The 21,627-nt window shown below is 37.5% G+C and overlaps 1 pseudogene; it reads right to left on the minus strand.

Moving 5' to 3' along the window:
- Nucleotides 1-13,213: 13,213 nt before the first annotated feature.
- LOC148299115 (histone deacetylase 1 pseudogene) lies at nucleotides 13,214-14,179 on the minus strand (annotated as a pseudogene).
- Nucleotides 14,180-21,627: the final 7,448 nt, after the last annotated feature.

The raw sequence follows: 21,627 nt of genomic DNA on the forward strand, positions 1-21,627 counted from the left end.
CCATAGCAGCAAAAGATGATACATTGCCATTAAAGTGATATATTGTAGCGCATGCAGCAAATTCGAAAGCACTCCTAAATAATTGATGAGATTGTGCTTTAATTCAGTGAAGAGTGGTTCGTTTTGCTATGGCGGCGGCAACTATATCTCTTTCAGGGCGAACAGGAAGATAAAAACGAATATTAGATATGCCCCCAGCAGTATAATCAAAGTGTAGCCCCATTTTAGATGCAGGTTGTTCATCAGAATGTCGGCCAGTACGATCCCAGTCGCGTCTCCCACCCTAATTAGGGCGAACCATATTTGGCCAGCGTACTTATCACACTTGCTTTCGTTAAAGTGGTGGTTGATAATAGTCATATGCACGCTCACAAAAGACCTTGTGAACCCGAAGCCCGTCATGCCAACTATGATGAAAAAGTTGTGAAAATTGGTAAGAGTACTGATATAGAGCATTGACAAAGACACTACTCCCAGAAACGAGGAGAAAAAACTAATCAAAATTAGCCTTCGGGGTGGAAACACCAATAAATAGACGAAGCCAAACATTGAACCCGCAAAGAACATCATATCGAACATCCCTACGTAAACTGATGAGTACCCATGAATGATTATGTCAGGCCAAACTCAACACTCATTGGCTTCTTTATCCTGGAGGCAACTCCAAGCAAGCCCGTCATCCCTCCACTGATCAGGCAGGAAAGGATGAAGACAGAAACTTTTTCCATCGTGCAATGACAGCTCTCCATAAGTTGCTGTAATTATTTAAACAGAGATATTGATAAAGCATATAAACCGACATTGTTGATCATAGCAAACTTAAAATTAACGTATCAATTTAATTCAAAATTATTAACCCGAAATGAAGAAGAGAAGCGTTGAAAAAATACCGATGGCCAGGTGCTACTTTCATAAAGATAATAATATCACGTCCTTTTGCTGTGAAAGTACCAATCTTTTGATTATGTAGAAGAGTGCACACTCCCAATGTGCGACGAATGCAAACACATTCATTTAGCCTAACATCGCAGCGATCAGCAAAAATTGACACCTAACCCCGAAGTCCTATCATATGAGGTAGCCTACTTGAATGCCTTTAAGGATTTAACTATCTGCTTAGAAAATATAATCCATGGCAGGTAGAACACAATGTAGGCACTCAAAAGGCGAAGATAGTAGTGCCTCACTCTCATAAACGGGCATTTTGATCAAATACAGGAGAGAATGCAAGAGCGATATAAGGGCATCAAATAACTCGGAGCAGTCCTAAACAAAATAGAAAGAGGATCGATCAAGACACTTATCTACTATTACGCAGAATAAATCAGCGCTAAGTTCGGAATCAACGAAGTAATTGTGAGGAACCAATCAAATAAAGTCGTAAAGGATGGGCTTGACTTCGATGCACAAATTTTATAGCGATTCTAAAGCCATTTTCGCAGTTCGGTTCAAATCCTCAACGAGGTCAATTACGTCAATAATTCATCTCACAAACCCAAGGCAAACCCACCCCAGGCCCAGGGCAAAAGATAGAATGGGTGTTATGAGTATGAGTATTTGAAGCAGGCTGAATGCATTTCATAGGCAAGAAAGGACAGGACAATAAAATAATAAAGCTTGCAAGCAATTTCCGAAATCGCATTATAGTCTGTAAATAGTGATTTTAGAAATTTATAAAACGGTACAAAGCCTGCCACAAGCGTATATTTGTAGCAACAGAACCTCTATCGAAATTAAAGGTAAGCCAAACAATAAAGATCAAACAATGGCTCACATCAAAAAATTAGTATGCAACAAGGCAGCCCCAAAAAGTCTAACAGCATTTATCAAAACCATAAGCTTTCTTTCAGGAATGTAGAACAGGTAACCAAGACCGAAAAAGTAGGGCCAAGAATCGAGAGGCCCGCAGCAACTGAATAGTTTAACGCACTCGCATAGAACATGAATTATCAGAACCTGAAGACACTAGAAAGAAACAAAAGCACAAATATACTGGCAAAGGATTCCCAAAAGCTCAAAATTCATGAGAATGCCCTCAATAAGCATGAATATGCAGATTCTTCCAAGAAGTATTCCCATCAAGAAAATAAATAATTCTAATATCAGCAAGAACTTCACATGAATGCCCCCATCAGCTTCGAAAGGAGGCATGTCAACTGTTCTGACGATCGAATTCATGCCATTCGAAATACATAGACCATAGTTGAAAGGTAGTGGGATCGGAACCACCGTGCCCTAGGAAGCCTCCGTATCGAATAATAAATGAATAAGAGAGAGTTAAAAGTGGAAGATCTTGAAAATGATTACGAAAGACATCTCCAACAATATAGAGTGGTAAGAAGTATGACATAAAAGGGTCTGCATGAAGACCTTGAAGCGAATCTAACAACATAGGTTTTATCTCCTGACCAGATTAGGCAGATGCTGGAAAAGCGGATCAATGACCGGAGTAGAGTGATGGGCACTCGTAAGTCCATCAGCCCCATTAAAATTAACCATTCCTTATAAAACCCCAAGAAGTATGAGAATAGTCACCAAAGATACGATTACGGCAACAATTAAAATCTGAAGACTCGAAAGACGCCGTACAACAATTTTGAAGAGATTATATCATACAATAATGAAAGGCTTATGAACACCAAGGACTCTATCATCAACCAGATCTATCAAATTTGATACTGTTCAATTTATTCATATTTGCACTAATCGTATTGAAATCCATAAATAGGGTTTAATATTCATTGCTGGAAATACTGGCATGCAACTTATTAAATGTGCAAGTATTTATGTTTTTTCATTAAATATATTATGATATAATTAACAACTGATATATGTCGCGTGCTCTTGACAATATGGTCAAAGGCATCGCTCAAGTATCATTTCAGGATGAATGAATGAAATCACAAATGGAAGACATTTAATAAGAGGTACTCGAAATGCTCATCTCTCGGGATCATTGCGGATAAGTCCTAAATTATTAAAAAGCTACCTAGAAATACTCTGTAAACTATTCGATTTCCACAACATAGTCTGGCTTAATGTTGTCCCAGCTCCAAATGAACTAATTGAAGGCGTTCTTTTCACTTTTCTTTTGAGTCAGCACTTCGGGATGCTTTTTAGCATCATACATCTTCCCCAACTCTTCAAGGGTCACACGATCGCCTACAACCTTTCGAATTCGATGGTATGCATCATAGATCGCCTGAAGCCGATTCTCGTTTAATTTGCCTCTGATATTTTGCAAAAAGAATCTGTAAGAAACACCCTTATTTTCAAGCGAGTAATACTTGACCAAGAACTCTGCTTCTTCTCCACTAATAAAAATCTTGCCACTTTGTAATCCCCAAACAAAATCTGCCTCATCTAAGTTTCCTGTTCGATCTTTATCTAAGCACCTGAAGACTTTATGGAGGAATCGCACCCCATAAATCCCCAATTCAGTTAACAAGTGCTTCATTTTTTTTTAAATCATGTCTTTGCTAAGGGCACTTTTCTTAACTGCGCCTTCATCAAACTATTGCTATGTATTCTATATTTATGAACTAATTACTGCTGCGCCTATGAGGAGCCATAAATTCTATTATTTCTGAGCCCGTGAAGGGACATCAACTGTGATAAGCCCTCGCTTTTATTGGATTAAGTTCTGGCTTTTGTTTTGGACATAGAAATTATGGGCCATGACTTAAAATTATTGACCGAAGGTGTTGGTGTACAATTTGTCGTCGGATGCCAGCCATTGGTTTGTCATTTCATGCTTCAATAAGACACTGTCGTCAATTCGAACTGGGGATCCGGATGTTTCTAGCCTTTGATTCGGGTCTGGATGTTCGAAACTCCAGACTGTATTATGATTATTCTTGAGCATGAAAATAACTTATTGCAGCCTGGAGACTTTGGAGTACCTATTAACAGATGAGGGTTCACTGTAAAGATAAACAGGCTTATCCAGCAGCAAAGGATTGATGCGAATGCGAAGCTTTTGTCCATAATGAATCAAATTATCTTTGTGACCGTCACTTAAGTCAGCTCTCTCCAAGATAAACACCGATCTGGCACATGGATGTATTTTTTTGATTGCAGACACATTGTAAGATTACTCTGTGTTGAAAAGTTTTTCAAAAATATCCGTCACTGCATTATTTGATAAAATACCTAGAAAGGCTTAAGTTTTGCCATTGAATAACATCACGTGGTCTCCGAATCTTCGATAGCCATCTTTCGAGTAGGTAATTGAAGCCTTAAGATTAGAAAGAAGTTACGCTTTGAAGGCTCTTCATGAGAGTTCGTTATTTATCAGATATTTTTGAAGTTCCTTAATTCTTTTGTCGGAGGTATTCTTTTCTCCTTCATATATTTGATTTAGTACTTGGTTTCCTCGAGATCCCATTCTTCACTCCAATTGCCAAGCCTGGTTTTGGTGCTATATTTGTTTATGGGGTTATAGCTGTGCATTGCAGAATCTGGAAGTTATATATTTATAAATTCAATTCCCAAATCAATCCTCATTTTATATATATATCAAGATCCTTGTGATTCTGGGATATAGTTATTTTTTAGAAGCTATTGGATCAATCGAATAGCACTCGCTATTCACTATCTTCCTAGCACTCGATGAGAACAAACCTGCACTTCATGGGAGTTCCTGTGATTATAGTTTTATGCGATTAATGCTTAATTTTCGGCCTTTTAATGTTACTGATAAAGAATAATAGTATCGGAATTCAGCAGCCTGAAACTTCCTGCACTAATCAAAGCAAATAGAATAAATAAAATGGAGGAATACGAGAAATATTGAGAATTGAATAAGCATAAGCATAGTAGAGATGGCTTATGTTGAATCTTCCTCAAGGGTCATTCAGCAGATAAATCATATCAGTACTGTGAATATATTTGTATGGCTTTTTAGAATATCCCCTGGTTTAGTGTGCAGATTATCCCTAATTGATTTGTCATTAAGCTCTTTGAATCGTAAACGATGTCGTTTCCATAACGGTCAGTAAAATACCCATCCATTGACCTTATGATTGCTTCTCCTGCGCAGGTATCCCATTTGCATGTCCAATCAGGCCTATAAATCGAGAGCAGAGTCTCTTTACTGATAACAGTCGAGATCTAAAACATAACGAATGTTATACCCTATGCCCCGCTCCTGCAATTTAGTAATTTTGGAGGCCTAAATCCCTTGAGAATAGTTAAACAAGCTTATTTTATTCACTGGTGCTGACAGTCATCCTTCTATTTTTGTTTTTAGACACGTCTACGTACTTGGTCCGGTCCTCGCGGTCGTTATTGACGAGGGGAGACCACTAGTTCGATTTTGGCATGTACTTATAGGCTAGTTTGTGAGAAACTGAGCCGATGTATATGGTCGGGTCGTAGATAACTTCGTTTCTGCCCTTGACTCGCCGGTATGGCTGGCATTTTATGCCTATTTATGCTTTGTTGTCCTTCGAAAAACCAATCAGAATTGAGACATTCTGAATGTTGCCATTGACGAGCCCATGCGTAGAGTCAATAGGATCAATCCATGCACACAAGTTGTCGAGACTCATCGACTCATCTAGGCCTGGAATCTGAGGGAAAAGGGTCTCTGAGAGCTGTCCATAGTTATACTATATTTCTCCATCGTAGTTGCCCGTCTATTCCCCAATTATTTCTATATTCTCGAAATTTGTATGGAGCCCGGCGATTATGAGACTCTGGACTTTATAATCGGCCTGAGTTATGGTATTTATACCTCTGTCACGATATCGTTTTATTGAGATTTGGCGAACTGCTTGTAATGGGCTTATTTTTCATAGAACCCTCGAATCACTTCGCTGCCAGCAAGGGCTAAGTGAATTGAGTCGGAGATTAGCTTAGTGACGCTACCCAGTTTCTTCAGCAACATTTGATTCGCTTTATTGACTATTAATCTGAGTTCTATCTATATAACCGTAATGAGGTCATACTGGCTTTGTAAAATTATTTGAACTATGACTAATGCAATATATCTGAAGATAGAGAAATAGCATCCATTTTTTATGCGTTTTTTGCATAAAGAAACATCCTTTTGATGATTCTTAAGGATCTTTCATTAAAGAAAATATTGAATTGACATCTTTTCATAAGCTGGCACAGCTTAATTTCAATTTCATAAATGATTGATTATGTTTGAGGATATTTGCGATATGAATGAAAAGATCACATCAGTCAACAAAATTTAGGAAATTAGGTTGCTGCCTCACTAAATTTCATCGCATTATCGCTGAACATCGTAAGTACTTACCTTTAATTCTAAATTAAATATTCAAATATAAACGAATAATACACATCCTTTGAGGAATAAGAATAGCTATAGCTTAAATGCATAAAATTACGTCGAGCTGCCTTTCATTAAAAAGACCTGAATCAAATTCCCAAGGCAAATCAAATTATCATGCCAAACGGATGTCTAAACATTAAACTAAATCATTTTCGCTTGAGAGTGGTAGATCTTCCTTCATCATATAGACGAGGTCAAACTCAAAGGCCTTTAAAATATAATTTCGTTGTTAACGCAAATTAAAGGAGCACAGGCCAAGCTCAAAAAATACAGCAATGAGCTCCAAAAAATAGATAAAATCCTTACATAAAAATAAAACATTTTCAAAATAGAAGTACACCACAGCCAATTGAGTTGTAAGTCACTCTAAAAATAGATGGTCTCAATACGCATTCCCTCGAATTTTTAATTTCTGGACAAACAGACTAAGGAGGATTAGTAAAAACAGTCAATGCTGGCTGAATTTGCTTTATTAATAAAAGAGTTCGATTAGCTCAAGCAGCTCGAACTCAATTACTCTGAGAGCATCAACAATAGGCTCGCAAAAGACTTCTCTCGGATTTTTGATAACCAATTAAAGAGGTTTATTGAGGATAAACAAAATAGGACATTTCAAACTATCAATCGAGTCCGGCAGGATGTTGAAAAACGCCTTGAAATGTGCCGGAGTCTCAGCCCAGAATTAATAGAAAAAAGCTGCTATTATCAGACCATGCTTATGAAAATGCAAGAATACCGGAGTGTCTATGGAATGATCTGCAACATGGCTAAAAATAGGTAAGATGTTTGATATTTTAGAGAGGATTCAGCCCTTAGGGGTAAAACATATGACAAAATGTTGCATCGAGGCGGTGTTTATCACGACGGCTACTCGAGCAAGTATAACCAACAAAACGAAAATAAAAGGATCACGATTCAAAGAGAAATCGAAGCCACAGCCAAGATCGAGCAAATATCATAGAAAATTAACATTCAAAATATGAATATTCACAATAAAATCTCCTCCCTGATCAAGTATCAACAGATTCCATAGCAGGATGAACTTACATAGAAGCTCAATGATAAAGGCGGTATTCTAGTCGAATTATGTGAGAAGATCAGAGGATGCATCGATGAAAACTCAATATAAATTCTGCTCCTGCCTGATATTCACGAAAAGTGTAGCAAGAATCTATGCAAGAGCATAGAAACCATCAATAATATGCACAACAAATATGCGAACTAATGGCAATAACTCATCAATCAGCTTAGGAATAGTCATCAGAGAATAAGAAGCCATAAATAAAATTCGTTGCATTGATTAATTTCGACATTATCACTTTCAACTTTATGCTATCTTTATTTCGTTTCATTTCTTATCCATGTATTTATCATAAGGCACTTGTCACGAGAATAAAACTGTCACACTTCACGTGAAATATTAATCACAATAAATCTATGCTTCATATGCAAGGCAGTTTGATTCTGACGCATGGATGGAGCTCATTATTTGAAAAATAATATCATAAATATATGAATTATGCAAGGAGATATCACTTTGTAAATTATTTTTGCCCTGGGAAAGTGCTTTGATAGATTCCTGATATTTTATTAGCGTATTCCGCCATTTGCTCTTGATTCCGGTATGATTGCTCGATTTGCTCTTGCTGTTCGATAATCATCATTTCGAGACTTCTGATCTTCATCAAGTTATTGCTCTCTTGACTCATCTGTATTGATATGGCTTCCCTCATGCGCACAACCTCCTTGTTTAGATTATCTATTTTGCCATGGGACACAACCAGCGTTTCTTATATTTATTACTTATAAGCCATCAATTTGGTCAGCTATGCTGCAATGCTCCTCTTCTCAATATCATATTATTATTTGGTGGCTGATAACAATTGCTATGTACGCAGCTTTTGTTCAGAAATAGCTTCAATTTATTGAATGGCAGCGAGATGGTTTGCTTTAGCAATAGCTACTTCTTGTTTCACGCAGGCTATTTATTTGTTAATGCCGCTGATTTATTTATTGAGCCGATTGCATTTGTCTTCGAGTCCGATTTTAGCTCCAACTTCTGTTTAGTACCTGTTCTTCATGTTGGCATACTTTGATTATAACTAGCTAATTTCCTACACTTTGTTGTCGACCACTATCTTAATTTTGCTGCACTAGTTGGCCAGTTGGGCATTCCTGCTTTAGGTAATATTGCATTTCCTCTGTAATTATTCGACCTCCTTGATTTTATTCAGGAGACTCTCATGCAGTTTGTTGTTTTCAGAGTATATCACATTGATGTTGTCTTGCCTTTCCTTGAGCTTAGTCAGTTACTTTTCTTTGGAATTCAGTTCTTTCTATGCGTTGCTTAAAGCTAAGGTGAGCTCCTCGTGTTTGTTCGCCAAACTTCGTTGCTATTTCTGAGCTGTGGACAGATGCGCCTACAGATTTTCGTTTTACTTGGTCATTCTGGCAAACTGCTCCTCGAGCATGCTTGCAGAATAAGCCGATAATGCAGATTTTTATAGTTCTTATTATTTTTATTTCAGTTTTTTTCTTGTCAATACATGTTCCTGCTCTACTTATTGCAGTCTTTTTTGCAAAAGCTTCAGAGATGCCAAATCAATCCGCATCTTCTAATTGGTTGAGACCAACTCCTTATTACGCATTGATAAGTCCTCAATAGTGCTCTCATTGTTCTTCAGTTTTATCTATAGCTCCACAATACCTTCGACTTGTTTTTTCGCATCGTAGAAGCTATTCTTCCATTCTTACACTTCCAGACGGGACTGCTCGAGCTATTCCTAACGAATCTTACTCGATTACTTGAGCATGAGTACAGCCTACTCTAATTCCTTCATCTATTGCTCATACAAGATGATTCTTTCCTCCAAAGTCATTACCTTTTCGTTGTGCTCAGCAATGTGTTGATCCTTGCGATGCATTTCGGCCCGATACTTTTCTATTTGGACTTCGATTTACTGTAGCTATGAGTGCGAGGTGCGAAGCTTGCATTAATATGCCTCTATCTTCTCTTTCTGAGCTCCAACTTGCTCAATCGATTATGTAAGCTACTAAATGACTGAATCTTTCTATTTGAGTACTATTCGTAAAGTATCCCTTTCTGACTTAAGAAGAGTGAGTTATTCCTTGAGACTCTTTATTTCAATGTTGTTATTGTTGATTTACTTAATCAAGATGTTGTTTTCGTTGTTCTGTTTTTCGATTCTCGAGCTGATGCCTTAATTATGCGATTTATTTGAGGAATGAGTGAAGGAATGGGAATGAGAATGAGATTGCGATGGGTGCATCTGCTTAAATTGATCCAATTATGCTGTCTTCAAATTCAGTTAATTTGTCAATTGATCAATTGTTTGCAAATACTGATCTTATTTGTAATTGCGCTGGGCAGCATCGATCGGGGTGTGCCGATTGTTGCGTTGACTGTAAAACTCCGCCAGTTACCTTTCATACTTTTTGCATTTATCTCGCAATGCAATCACCAAATCTGTATAATCTTCCTCATGAATCAGCCTCGATGTTGATCGTTTGGAACTTGCACTTTCATCGTGCTCATAGACGGAAAGGCAGTCTTGCACGTTGACTTAGGAGTTTTCTTTATCGAATTAAATCATCGAGTTGTTTGCGGCTTTGCTGTATGCTTTTTTAGCTTGGATTGTACCTATCCATTGTTGGTTATCACTGAAGCTGCTACTATCTAATTAGGACTGTTGGGTTTTAATCCGTAAAAAGCTTTGGCTCCTCTTTTTCATATATTCAATGCAGACGGTTAGGAATTTAATTTATAACCCATCCTTATATTCAATAGCCATAATAGCAAAATCAGAATAACATTAAAATAATAATATTAATATTATTAATAAAATTATTATTAATAATAAGAATAATGAGATATGCTGCTGAATTAAAATTAAATACTAGTAATCAATACATATATAACTAACTCACAATGAAATTGGTTCGATCCAAATTACTCCAAGGCACCTTAATGGCTCCCTTTTTCTACTACACATATACTCAATGTAGTGACTAATCAGTTGCTCCAGCTTCGATAATAGCTTTTAAAAATAGGGAACAGCATATAGCGGACATTAAGAGTAATTAGAATTACGATGTTGTCATCATTGGGGGAGGATGTAACGGAGCTGGAGTTGCGCTTGATGCAGCAACACGGGGACTCCGCACTCTGCTAATAGAAAGTGAGGATTTTGCATCAGGAACGTCTTCGAAATCTACAAAACTCATTCATGGGGGAGTGAGGTACCTCGAACAAGTCTTCGCGTTTTCAAAGGACTCTCTTGCTAGTCGAATATAAAAGTTTGGGCTGGTGAGCGAGGCCATAAGGGAAAGAGGCAGTATGCTACAGAATTCAGCATACATGAACTAGAAAGTATCGTTTGTCATTCCTTGCACTAACTCCTTTTGGTCCGCCTACTATTATGCTGGCTCAGTTGTCTATTATCTGATCTATTGGTGGTATAGTCCTAAAAATACTGCCAAATTCAATTTCCCATACTTCTTGCATCGTAACGAGCTAAGAATGTACTTTCCCTACATCGATGATAAGTACCAGAGCGGAGTGGTCTATGAAGATGGCTGCTTCAATGATTCCAGACTCGTCCTAACAACTCTCCTGACTGCTTCCAGTGATAGCAAGCACTACAAGCAGTTGCCTGGCACCCATTGTCCAGCCAATATATTGAACAAGGCTGAGTTCATTGATTTTATCAAAGGCAAAGATGGTAAAATTTAGGGAATCATATTCAAATAGAAGATGACTGGAGAAATAATAAGTGTGAAAAGTAAGTATGTCGTAAATTGCACCGGAGTTTGGGCCGATAGCATCAGGTTAAAAGACAACCCGAGCCTATCGAGGAGGATACGCATAGTTGGGGGCACCCACATTACGTACGATTCTCAAATTGCAAGCAGCAAAATGGGATTATGCATCCCATCCAAGGACGGGAGAGTTCTTTTGGTAGTGCCTTGGCTCAAGCGAGTGATCGCGGGCACGACATAGAAATAATACGAGTAGGCAGTGAGTAACCCGATGCCCTCGAAGTAGTAGAAATAGTTTATCCGGGATGCAATGGGAGACGTGATGGGCAAAATGTCCTCTCAATCCTTGATCAACTTATAAATATCGAAATGGACTGGATTAAGGCCGCTAGTCATGAACACCATGTCAACGAATACCAAAGATATCGCTCGGACGCATGTAATATAAAAATCGGAATCGGGACTGATCAGTCTTTTAGGAGGCAAATGGACAACATATCGCAAAATGGGTGAAGATGTTGTAGACTAAATAGCGCAACTGGAGCTATCAAAGGGCAAACAAGTCCCAAAATCAGTTAGTACCAATATCAAACTCGTTGGCTCCTGTCCTCTGAATTTACGCTCGAAACTGTTGAGTGAGTTAGGTCCACGGGGCGAATATCTTTATCGCAACTATGGCAGTCTCAGTTAGATAATTAGACAATACGAAGACCAAACCGAAGTCATTGATACCATCACAGTAGGCTAATTACAATACGTGATACAAAATTAAATGGTAACCGATGTCGAAGACGTTTTGCTTCGAAGGCTAAGAGTTGCCTTCCTGTACAGTAGATAAACCATGTTGTCTATGGTCCCATTAGTATCTCAGCTGATATTGGAGCAAAGAAAGAAAGATTACAGTCAATAATAATTAGACACATATATAAAATCAAGCTTATAAAAGATACTCAGCTATGGCTTTTCATGATCTGTATTAAGGCAACATTATTGGTGTATCAGAATATTAATTATTCATCTTATAAGTTGGCGACCTTCCATGGGTTCAAGTTTTATCGAAGGTTCATACTTTCATCCTGCATGAGCTCAGAACTGCCTTGGAACGAATTTCGACGCACTTTGGCCCCTGTCGAATTGAATACACTGCTGCTTCGGGATGACCTCGCACACTTTGATGACGACAGCTTTCTATACTCCCGAACTATCTCAAACTCCTGCACATCTTCCTTCATATTCTTCATTCTTTTCTTGAGCATTCGAAAGTTTACATTATAGTGATGATTGCTTTTCTTGAGTAAAAAGCATTTTTATATTTACTCATCTCTATCGACTGCTAAAATCTTAGGCACTTTTGGAATGCTTCTATTTAAACTTAAATCCAATACGTAATGTGTCACTGACATTTATTTAAGGGTGTTGCGATTCGGTAGCATTGAAATCTTATGAGGAGAGTTGGTTTCCCGAAGAAGTGCGGATACTCCTGTAACACAGACATTTTTTATGTTTGAGTTGTTACTATTTATTAAGCTTGAGTTTTTATCAGCGAGCTTAAGTTCAGGACGAGATCCCACATTGCTCAAATCTATGTTATTGACAGTTGTAATGTTGCAATCTTTATGCTTGGTATTGCCCTTCAAGGCTTCGCCCGCTGTTGCATTGTGATGAGAAGATTGGCCTTTGAACTTGAAGGGTAATTGAATCTTTCTTTATTCAATGAGTTTGATGAGCTCAGGGTTGCCTTTTTGAGGTAACTATTACTTGGGGCTGTTTTTGTTTCTGTTTCTCAATTTCAGGTTACGATAGTTGTGGCTTTTTTATGTGAGGATGGGAATTTTTATGGCCTGCTCTTCAAATCTCTGCCCCTCTTCAAATTATAAATCTATCTTATCTTTCTTGTTCCGATAGTAGCGTAATGAGTGCAAAGACTTTGCCAATTTTTTATGTTCCATCTGCTACGATTGGCTTAAAATGCGCTGCATTGGTTTATGCGGATAGCCCGTCATCGCTTGATAGTTCGTCTTAGGAGGAGCGCAGCTGTTCTCATTGCATTAGTATGCTCGAATGTACATATTTATTATAAATCCTCATGGACTCATGCATATAACTGTAATTGGGTCGATGTGCCACAAATCAATCATTTTTATCTGTGTTGCGATCGACATTTGATTGCTCCCATAAATCTCTCCTCTGCCGAATGACCTCGGAGATATTGACCTTTAAGGGCTGATTCGCATTGATGTTCAATTGAACTCCGGGCTTATTAATGCAATCTAGATTCTTGAGTATTTGTTATATTGTCTTGTCCAAATAAGGCCGAATGTTTTGATTCTCCATGTTCGAGACCGACATGTGCATCTTGTGCTCAGGTGCGAAGTAAACACTATACTCATTCTCGGGTATTTCATTTGCGATTTCTGTTCCTGTGACAACTGATGTTTCGTAAGCCCAGCATCTAGGCACATTTCTCAGAGTGTAGCCTCCTCCCCCAAGGAACAATATGGGCTTGTTAAACTGTTTGAGAAATTGTGCAGCATGGCCATGCCCTTGCACAGATAAATTGAAACATCCTAGTCTATCCCCCGATAAGCTATCAGCCCCGCCTTGCAATAAAATCGCATCAGGGTTGAATGTTTCCATAATCTTCCTGATGACAGGGTCGAAAATGTGCCTGAAGGATTAGTCATCAAGGCCCTCGTCGAGAGGGAAGTTAACCGAATGATAGGATCCCTTTTACTTGCCTATGTCCTCAATGTGTCCAGTGCCTGGGAAATAGTCTTTGAACTTATGGAAGGAGCATGTCATCACTCTATCTGTTAAATAAAAGGCTTCTTCAACTCCATCTCCATGATGAATGTCTATGTCAATATAGAGCACTCGCTGATAGGTCTTTAGAAGTTCCAGGATCGCTAGAACGCAATCATTGATGTAGCAAAAGCCAGATGCCTCTGACTGTTTTGCATGATGGAGTCCTCCCGACCAGTTGATTGCATATTGCGCCTTTCCTTCGGCAAGCAGAGCTGCACAGGCTAAGTATAGGAGGAATTTACCGATGGAGCCAGTCGTGTAGCTAAGCACATAATCATAGAGTCTTTCCATAACCGGACAATCCCCCCCAAAGTTAAACCTGTAAAGTTGATCCTAAAACGAAGACTTGTTCTCAGGGGTCACCTTCTTTATGATGTCTACATATTCGTCGGAGTGAAAAGTCGTCAATGTCTCTTCCGTAGCGTGCAAATTGAAGGTTTAAGCAAATGCTGTATCCTGAATAAGACAAATTATACAATTGATTCGAAGTGTTTGTCGAGCTCATATTTCCGCACAATCTAGTCGGTCATAGCAACCCTAAGAGGTTTCATTGGGTGGCTCACAGCGTAGTGATATGTGCCTATCATGTCATCGAAATAGTAGATAACATTCTTCTTGAAGTCCATCATCGATTATCTAATTAATGAGAGATAGCTATTTAAGGCATCATTTTAATTTTAAAGCCATACATACTCTATTATACTCTATTGAAAATGATCGATCATTTTAAATAGTTCCAAATATATATTTATAATAAAGCGCTACAGGAAGCAAGACTCAATTGTTGAAAAGCAAGTACTTACTCATTCTAATCTTTATGGCAATAAATTTTAAATCATATTTATTTGTCAGACAAAACAATGCCCTTTGCCTTTAACCATTGAATTTGCACTTTTTTTTAGAAATAGAATTCAATATAGCTTGCATTCTCAATTGGCAAATGAGATTACAGTTATATCTGCGATCCCAACCCCAACCCCAACCCCAACCCCAACCCCAACCCCAACCCCAACCCCAACCCCAACCCTTCTATCATAGTAGAGGCCTGATAGCACTTATATAAATTAGCATTCAGATATTGAGAAATGCCTTAAAATAAGCATAAAAAAATAAGACCGAAGGATGAAAAGCAATTAATAATGAGAAACAGAAGCCTATCAACTTCAAAAAGCAAATTAAAGATCAGCAACATGCCAAATAACCTCATAAAATTTTATGAAAGCTCTAACCAAATCCATAAATAAAATATTCTGAAGATTCACTCGCCAATCAAGAAGCACAAGTCAAGTAGGGCACTCTCATTCAACCAAAACACCAAAGGGGACGACAATGAGCGAAAGGTTAGTTTATCGAAAAAGTATTTGAATACTGTTAACTTCTAATATGGGTTTCCAATGAGAGTCCATGGAAATTTAAAAATAATCAACCGAGATGACGATTCATCTCAAAGACCATTCAAAATGTCTAAAAAATCTGAAACTGAACCTTTTGAAGGTTATCGGACGAACTTCCTGACTCATAACGACGCAAAAGATTAAATGTAGTTTACTTTTCGTAGCAATTCTTTCGTCAATAAATACTCAGCGACTGTTGGCTATTGATCTATTATTTCAATTTAATTCATATACTTCATTTACTTCATTGTCTCTTTCTCAGATCATGAATCAGTATTACGATAGCTTATGCCTTTATTTTTCTCTATATTTTTATTATCAATGGAACTCAGTTCAGTTTGTTTTTTATTTATCGGTAAGGTAAGGTGTTGCTGAGGAGTAGGCCATTTCGAACCAGTTTGTTTTAGAAGCAGTGCCATTTCAAATCAGTGAGTTGTATTAGTATAATGGACATTGGTTTAACGCAAATAATAAATTGTGCATAAAATCATAAGCCAGTGAAGTTAATTATTATTTCTAGAGTAGTGGATTCATAATAGGAGCCCTGAAAACTATTTTTCTGACTGGTATTTATTTAAACTCACAATCTTTTTATTTTGGTGGTATCCTTAATGCTGATTATAGCATGGAACTTTGGCGATTTTGGAAGCTGGCATTGCTTGCAGCTTGCCACTGACACTGCATTCCTTTCTTGCTTCTAAGAGTTAAAGCTCCTCTGCCAGCTGCTTTTTCAAGATTTGCAAACTTTATATGGAAAAAATATCGGTTTCTTCTGATGTTATGGGTATTTTTTCGAGCTCTTTCCTGAGGCTCATGTTTGTTTCTTTCAGCTTTTTTTGCTCTTTCAGAAGATCGCTCAGTTTTTATCGTAAAAGCTACTCCTAACTTATATTTTTCATTTCTTTCTTTCTCTTTATATATTCAAGCTTGTAATAGTCCTTTTATAAGCTTTCGTTGTCGAGTTCTTCGAAGCTATCATTGAGCAGAAGAGTTTCCCCTTTCTGCTCGTCTGAAAATATCAAATTTTCAAATTATGAAAAGTAATTGCATTCACCTTGAAGGCTGATCGCGCAGTCGCTGTCCGATGGGGCCATGGAAGGCTTTGAGTTTTTAATCATCTCACTTGCTTTCAAATTTTTAAGTGGAGTGAATGCTATATTTTTTTTGCTCTGCCAAAAAGAATCCTCAGAATCTTGCCGGATGTCTGAGAGCGACTTCTTCGCTTCAGTTGAGATTACAGATGGCTGATGCTCTTTTTTTCCCAATTCATTTCTAATTTGGCTTCCCTGGTGATTTTTCATCTTGATAGCATTGAGTTTCATTAAAGCAGATCGCAAGTCAGTAAATTTCAGAATCTTTATTTTCAAAGGATCGTTATTTTCCGAATAATCCCCCCTGGCACACACAATCTAGTTGAAGAGTTTCAATCCAATGATCCTTTCCAAAATTTTAGGAAATACAATAGTTCTGGCCTCAAGATTTTCAACGAAGCAAGAGCCGATTTCCAGAGGAGTAATATGATGCGATTTATTTGGAAAGGATGCCGGCTTCAGTTGGATTTGATTCTAGGAAATGGTCATAGTGCATGAATGCTTTTTAAAGTGTGAGATCATTTATACGCTGTATTAGTTTAAATTCATCTAATTTTTGGTCTTCGATCTTTAAATCGGCCCGAAACTTTGGAGATGCTGCTCAAAGGGCAGAGATCTTGAGCAATCTTCAACGATGGCTTCAATGATGAAACCAATATCTAATTAGGAGCATTCATATGAGGGCACATTATTAAAGTGATGCAGCGGCTCGACTAAATCTCCATACCTTCTTTGCCATTTGATGGCCTTGTAAGATTTTGTGTTAATGCATATTTTTGATTTGTCTGTATAGGCTGCCAACCGATCTGAATGAATTGGCTGAAATTTACCGGTTACATGTCCTTGCATTTCGATGTCCAAATTAATAAATTATAAAAAATATGTGCATAATAGTGAAACGGAGAATAATTTATTGTCTTATAAACTTCATCAGGAGTTTTGTGTCGTCTCTGGCTTGTTGCCCTATTTGGAGTTCTTTAGGACATGAATATAGATTTTGCCATTTTTTTTTCTCTCAGCGAATTCAACGGTGAAATCAAACTCTTTTATTATTTTTTCCCAGTTTCTGTTCGTAAACATGCCCATGTTAAACAGTTTTTGCCCCCAAGTGAAATTCTCATAGTAATGAAATTAAGCTATTTCCGACAACCCGATGTTCATCAACAAAATAGTCCCACCTTTTTTGCAAACCCTATATATGATCCCAGTTTTACCTCCTCATTTCTTCAAGGGCTTTCTGAGGATGAATGACATATTATAGTCCGAACAGATCAATAACTGTATCAAATTCATTATCTTTGAAGGGCATTTTGCGAACATCTCCAATAACGTAATTAGTTTTGATCGATGGTGAAAATTTAGATAGGCCGACAGAAACCATTTTGGGGCTCCAATCGATCAAAGTCAAATCTGTGCCGGGGCGATAAAATTTTAACGACCTGTTTGAGCCAGCACAAGTCTATAGTACCTTTCCTTAGGTTAATTTTATTAAAGTCTCTTTATATTTGTTGATATTCGACTGATTCATTGGTCTCTCGTAATTATCCATCATGGTGTCGATGACATAAGAGGACTCTTCGTGCGCATTATATAGATATTGTTCGAGCTGGTTGGTTTCGATCATGGATTGCACCTTTTGATTGTAACCTGATAGCTGAGAGTATTTCATGTACCCGAGTCCTGACATGCTTCCAATGACTACTCAATTAAGGCATTCTTACATAGAAATGCAACTATTTTTGCTCCTACCTGGCTCATTTACTCTATTAACACGAAGATTCAATAATTATCATACTTATAAAATTATAATACGAGCCATATTCATTTATTAATTTGGAACTTTGAGTAAGCATCTGAGTATGCACCTTTAGTATATGCTTTTGTGAATGCAAGTTTGGTCACACTGCGCAAAATGGATTTGACAATCAATAAACTAATTCATATTCCTATTTACAAAAGGGTTTATTGCCGAAATGCGATCAAAACTATCTTCAAACTTTAATTCAAAAAAGTTGTAGAATCGTGTAAAAAATAACTTTTTAAAAAGTCTAATTACCCAATAATAATTAGTTGAATGAGGTTATCAAGCAAAAAATGACACTGGGGATTTCTTCTGAATCGGCAGACTGTATGGATCGATAATAAGTAATGAATAGATTAGCTGAATGGTATAAATTCAGTCTGTAGATCCTTAGTTCTTAGTCGAATTCGAAAGAAATATAATATGGATATTCATTAATGCTATCGCATTCTGATTTACAGTATCGATTATTTATGACGTCATTCTACGTCTTTATACATATAAATACCCCGAAAATAAAATACAGGCATGGATGGACATTTTTCTTTTTAAATCTAAGATCCTTGTTTGAGGTTTATCCGATAAGATAGCTCGCAAAACGCATCAGACCTTTTTAAAGTCCCTATCTCTGATGGTTTTATAAAACGCGAAGAAGAGCTTGAAGAATACGAAATAGATATTTAAAACAATAGCCAGTCGAAAAAGAAAAAATCTAAGGATACTCCGCGCAAAGCCTCCAAGAAAAAGATATTCTATCGGGACAGAATGGCCTCTTTAATGAGTGAAGACAATTTCATCCGCCCTGAATATAACTACGCGGACTATAATCAAACCGGAAGAGGTAAGAGCCCCATCCCCAGGTAAGAGCAGCTCAAAAGGAATAGATAGTCCGCAAAACATTCGCGGCAGAGGCGAAAGGAGTATGTTTAAACTTTGGAAGAGAAAAATAATTAAAGCCAGCTTTTAATCTAGGACCTCAAGAGAAAGCTTCGATAGGCCGAATTTTAGAGAGATAGACTCAGAGAGGAGAACGGCTCTTATGTAATTTCATGCATTTAGTTAGATGAAATCATTTATGACAGCTAAAAATTAAGCGTTTGAGTCACTCAATCAAACTCTAAATGCGAACGGTAAGAAATGCTCAGAGCATATTAGTGAAGTCGTTAAGCTCATGAAGGTAAAATACGGGGCTGCAGGCTCATAGAGAGTCGCAACGACTGATTATTATATGAAAGAAATTATTGAGATGCTAGTTGGAGACATTCATAAGTATTTGATGGAGTGCGTTATTAATGATTCGGGGCTCTTCGGCTTGGGTAAATGGGCAAAATTGGATGAGGAAATAGCTACTGTGCTCGGTATCAAGAAATAGGCCCGCATTTCTTTGAGTCGAAACTTTAGAATGGATATGCTTCGAGAGTTCGAAATTTTCAAATAGGTAACTCATGGCTTTTATGGAGCGTACCAGGCAGTTCAGACTCAGGCTAAGGTGATATAAAGAGTCTTCGATAAAATAAGCCTTGAGTTTAGCGACGAATGCATTGCGAGACTCTTGCTTTGGATTGAGTAAAACAAATTTTTGACAGATATAAAAAAAATAAGATCCCAATGGGCTGCCTCGATATAGTCTCCAACATAGATTTGTGATAAAGTTCGAAAAATGCCAAAAGCATCTTGAATTTCTGGGTGATAAACAACGCTTTGATTTTATTTATGGATTAAAATATTATTCGAACCTAATAATTATTTAAAGCTTAAAACCTAAATGAGTGATCCGAATGCTGACGTAAGGATGAATTAATGATAGATAGTCTACAACGAAGGCCAGGCGATAGCTTTGATGGTCATTCAGCTCATATTTATTGCTTTAATGTTAGGCTTACTGATACTTTGGCATTTCAGAAACCCTGATTCTCGGGCAGTCACACTCGAGTACGAAAAGCGTTTACTTTAGAAGTAGCTTGATACTCTCGAAGAGGCCGAATGATAAAGAATATTTCTAATCAATGATAACACCCCTGCAATACTTGTAATACAACACCCTTACAATAATATAAATTTCTTTAACCTACTTCAAAGTATAACCCAAACAGGATTGATATCCGAAACTGAATGAATAATCACAAACTAAGTTTTGACTTCCAATGCTGAACATACTACTTGAGAAACTAGTTATTTTCATCTTTGTTCTGATTCAAATTGCTGATGAATTCCTCGATGCTGCCTGATCGATTCCATAAAGATAGCTTAAACAAAAGTAATGGGAATTGTTGTTTCATCGATTCAATTGTGTTACTGTCGAGTGCATTTTCGAACTGATGTCTGAGACTGCGATATCTCAACAATTTATCAACGATTTTTACATATCTTTTGCATTGTGTTTCATGAAGGCATGCCAGCCTTTCATTTACAATATTCAGGAAGAATTGCACTATCTTTTGAGGCTCCTCAATATATGCGCCATAGCTGCTTAAACCCATAAAAAAATCGATATTTATTTCCTGTCTTTACTACTATTTCAAGCTTGTTGTCAAATACTGGATTATGCCCTCAGCATCGTTATCCTCCATCGAAAATGATGTGAAATAGTTCATGAGAAATTTCAGCAATAACACTTGTAAAGATTCGCGTAACTGCTCAGTTAAGTGTTTCTCGCGAGTAATGCATTGCTTGATGATGGCCAAGAAGTTAGGGATATGCTGCACATCTTCTAGATCTGCATCAAAGAGTACCTGTAATGATTTCACATCGATCTGATCGGCATCGAAGCTAGCCTGCAGTTTCTCTGCAATTTAATAATAGTCAGGGAAATCTCCGATGTCATCCAAATTGATCGCACATCCGGATGAAAAATTGAAGAATCCTTTATTATCCATCTGAAGTATATTTGAATTTATAACTTATCGCCCTTCTGGAATTAAGTGAATAATATATATGTTTCGTAGCTATATGTGTGACAAATATATATGCTGTTTCAACGTGTTCAATGCATGATAATAATATCTAAAATGTTGGAATTTGCTGTCATACTAACAACGGGAGGCATTGTGCTCTTCTCCAATATGCTCGACCTCGACAAAAGAATCATCCTCGCTTTCATCAACAGAATAATCGATTGTAAGAATCTCGAGTCCACCTTCACCATCTTGAAGTATAAAATAAACTACGTCTACGATGCGCTGCTGGGACTCATCTTTGTCATTGGCTGGCACAAATAAATAAACCTCTAATTCCCAGATAAGCTACTCTTCGCGATGAGCACCCAGTGCAAACCACATTTTTAAAAGATAATCTGGAAAAGTATTTATGTTATTATTTTGCAGACAATCTCATTGTTGATGCTCCAGATTTTAAAGACCCTTGGGAGAAGGCTTTTGAGCACTGGAAATCCTATATTAACAGAAAGGAAGAAGAAGGGAATGTTATGAAAACATTCGAGCAGACCGATAAGGG

This window comes from Brachycentrus maculatus, unplaced genomic scaffold, assembly GCF_059751285.1.
Source record: "Brachycentrus maculatus isolate JH-2025_06_01 unplaced genomic scaffold, ASM5975128v1 h1tg001329l, whole genome shotgun sequence".
NCBI classification, from domain to species: Eukaryota; Metazoa; Arthropoda; class Insecta; order Trichoptera; family Brachycentridae; genus Brachycentrus; species Brachycentrus maculatus.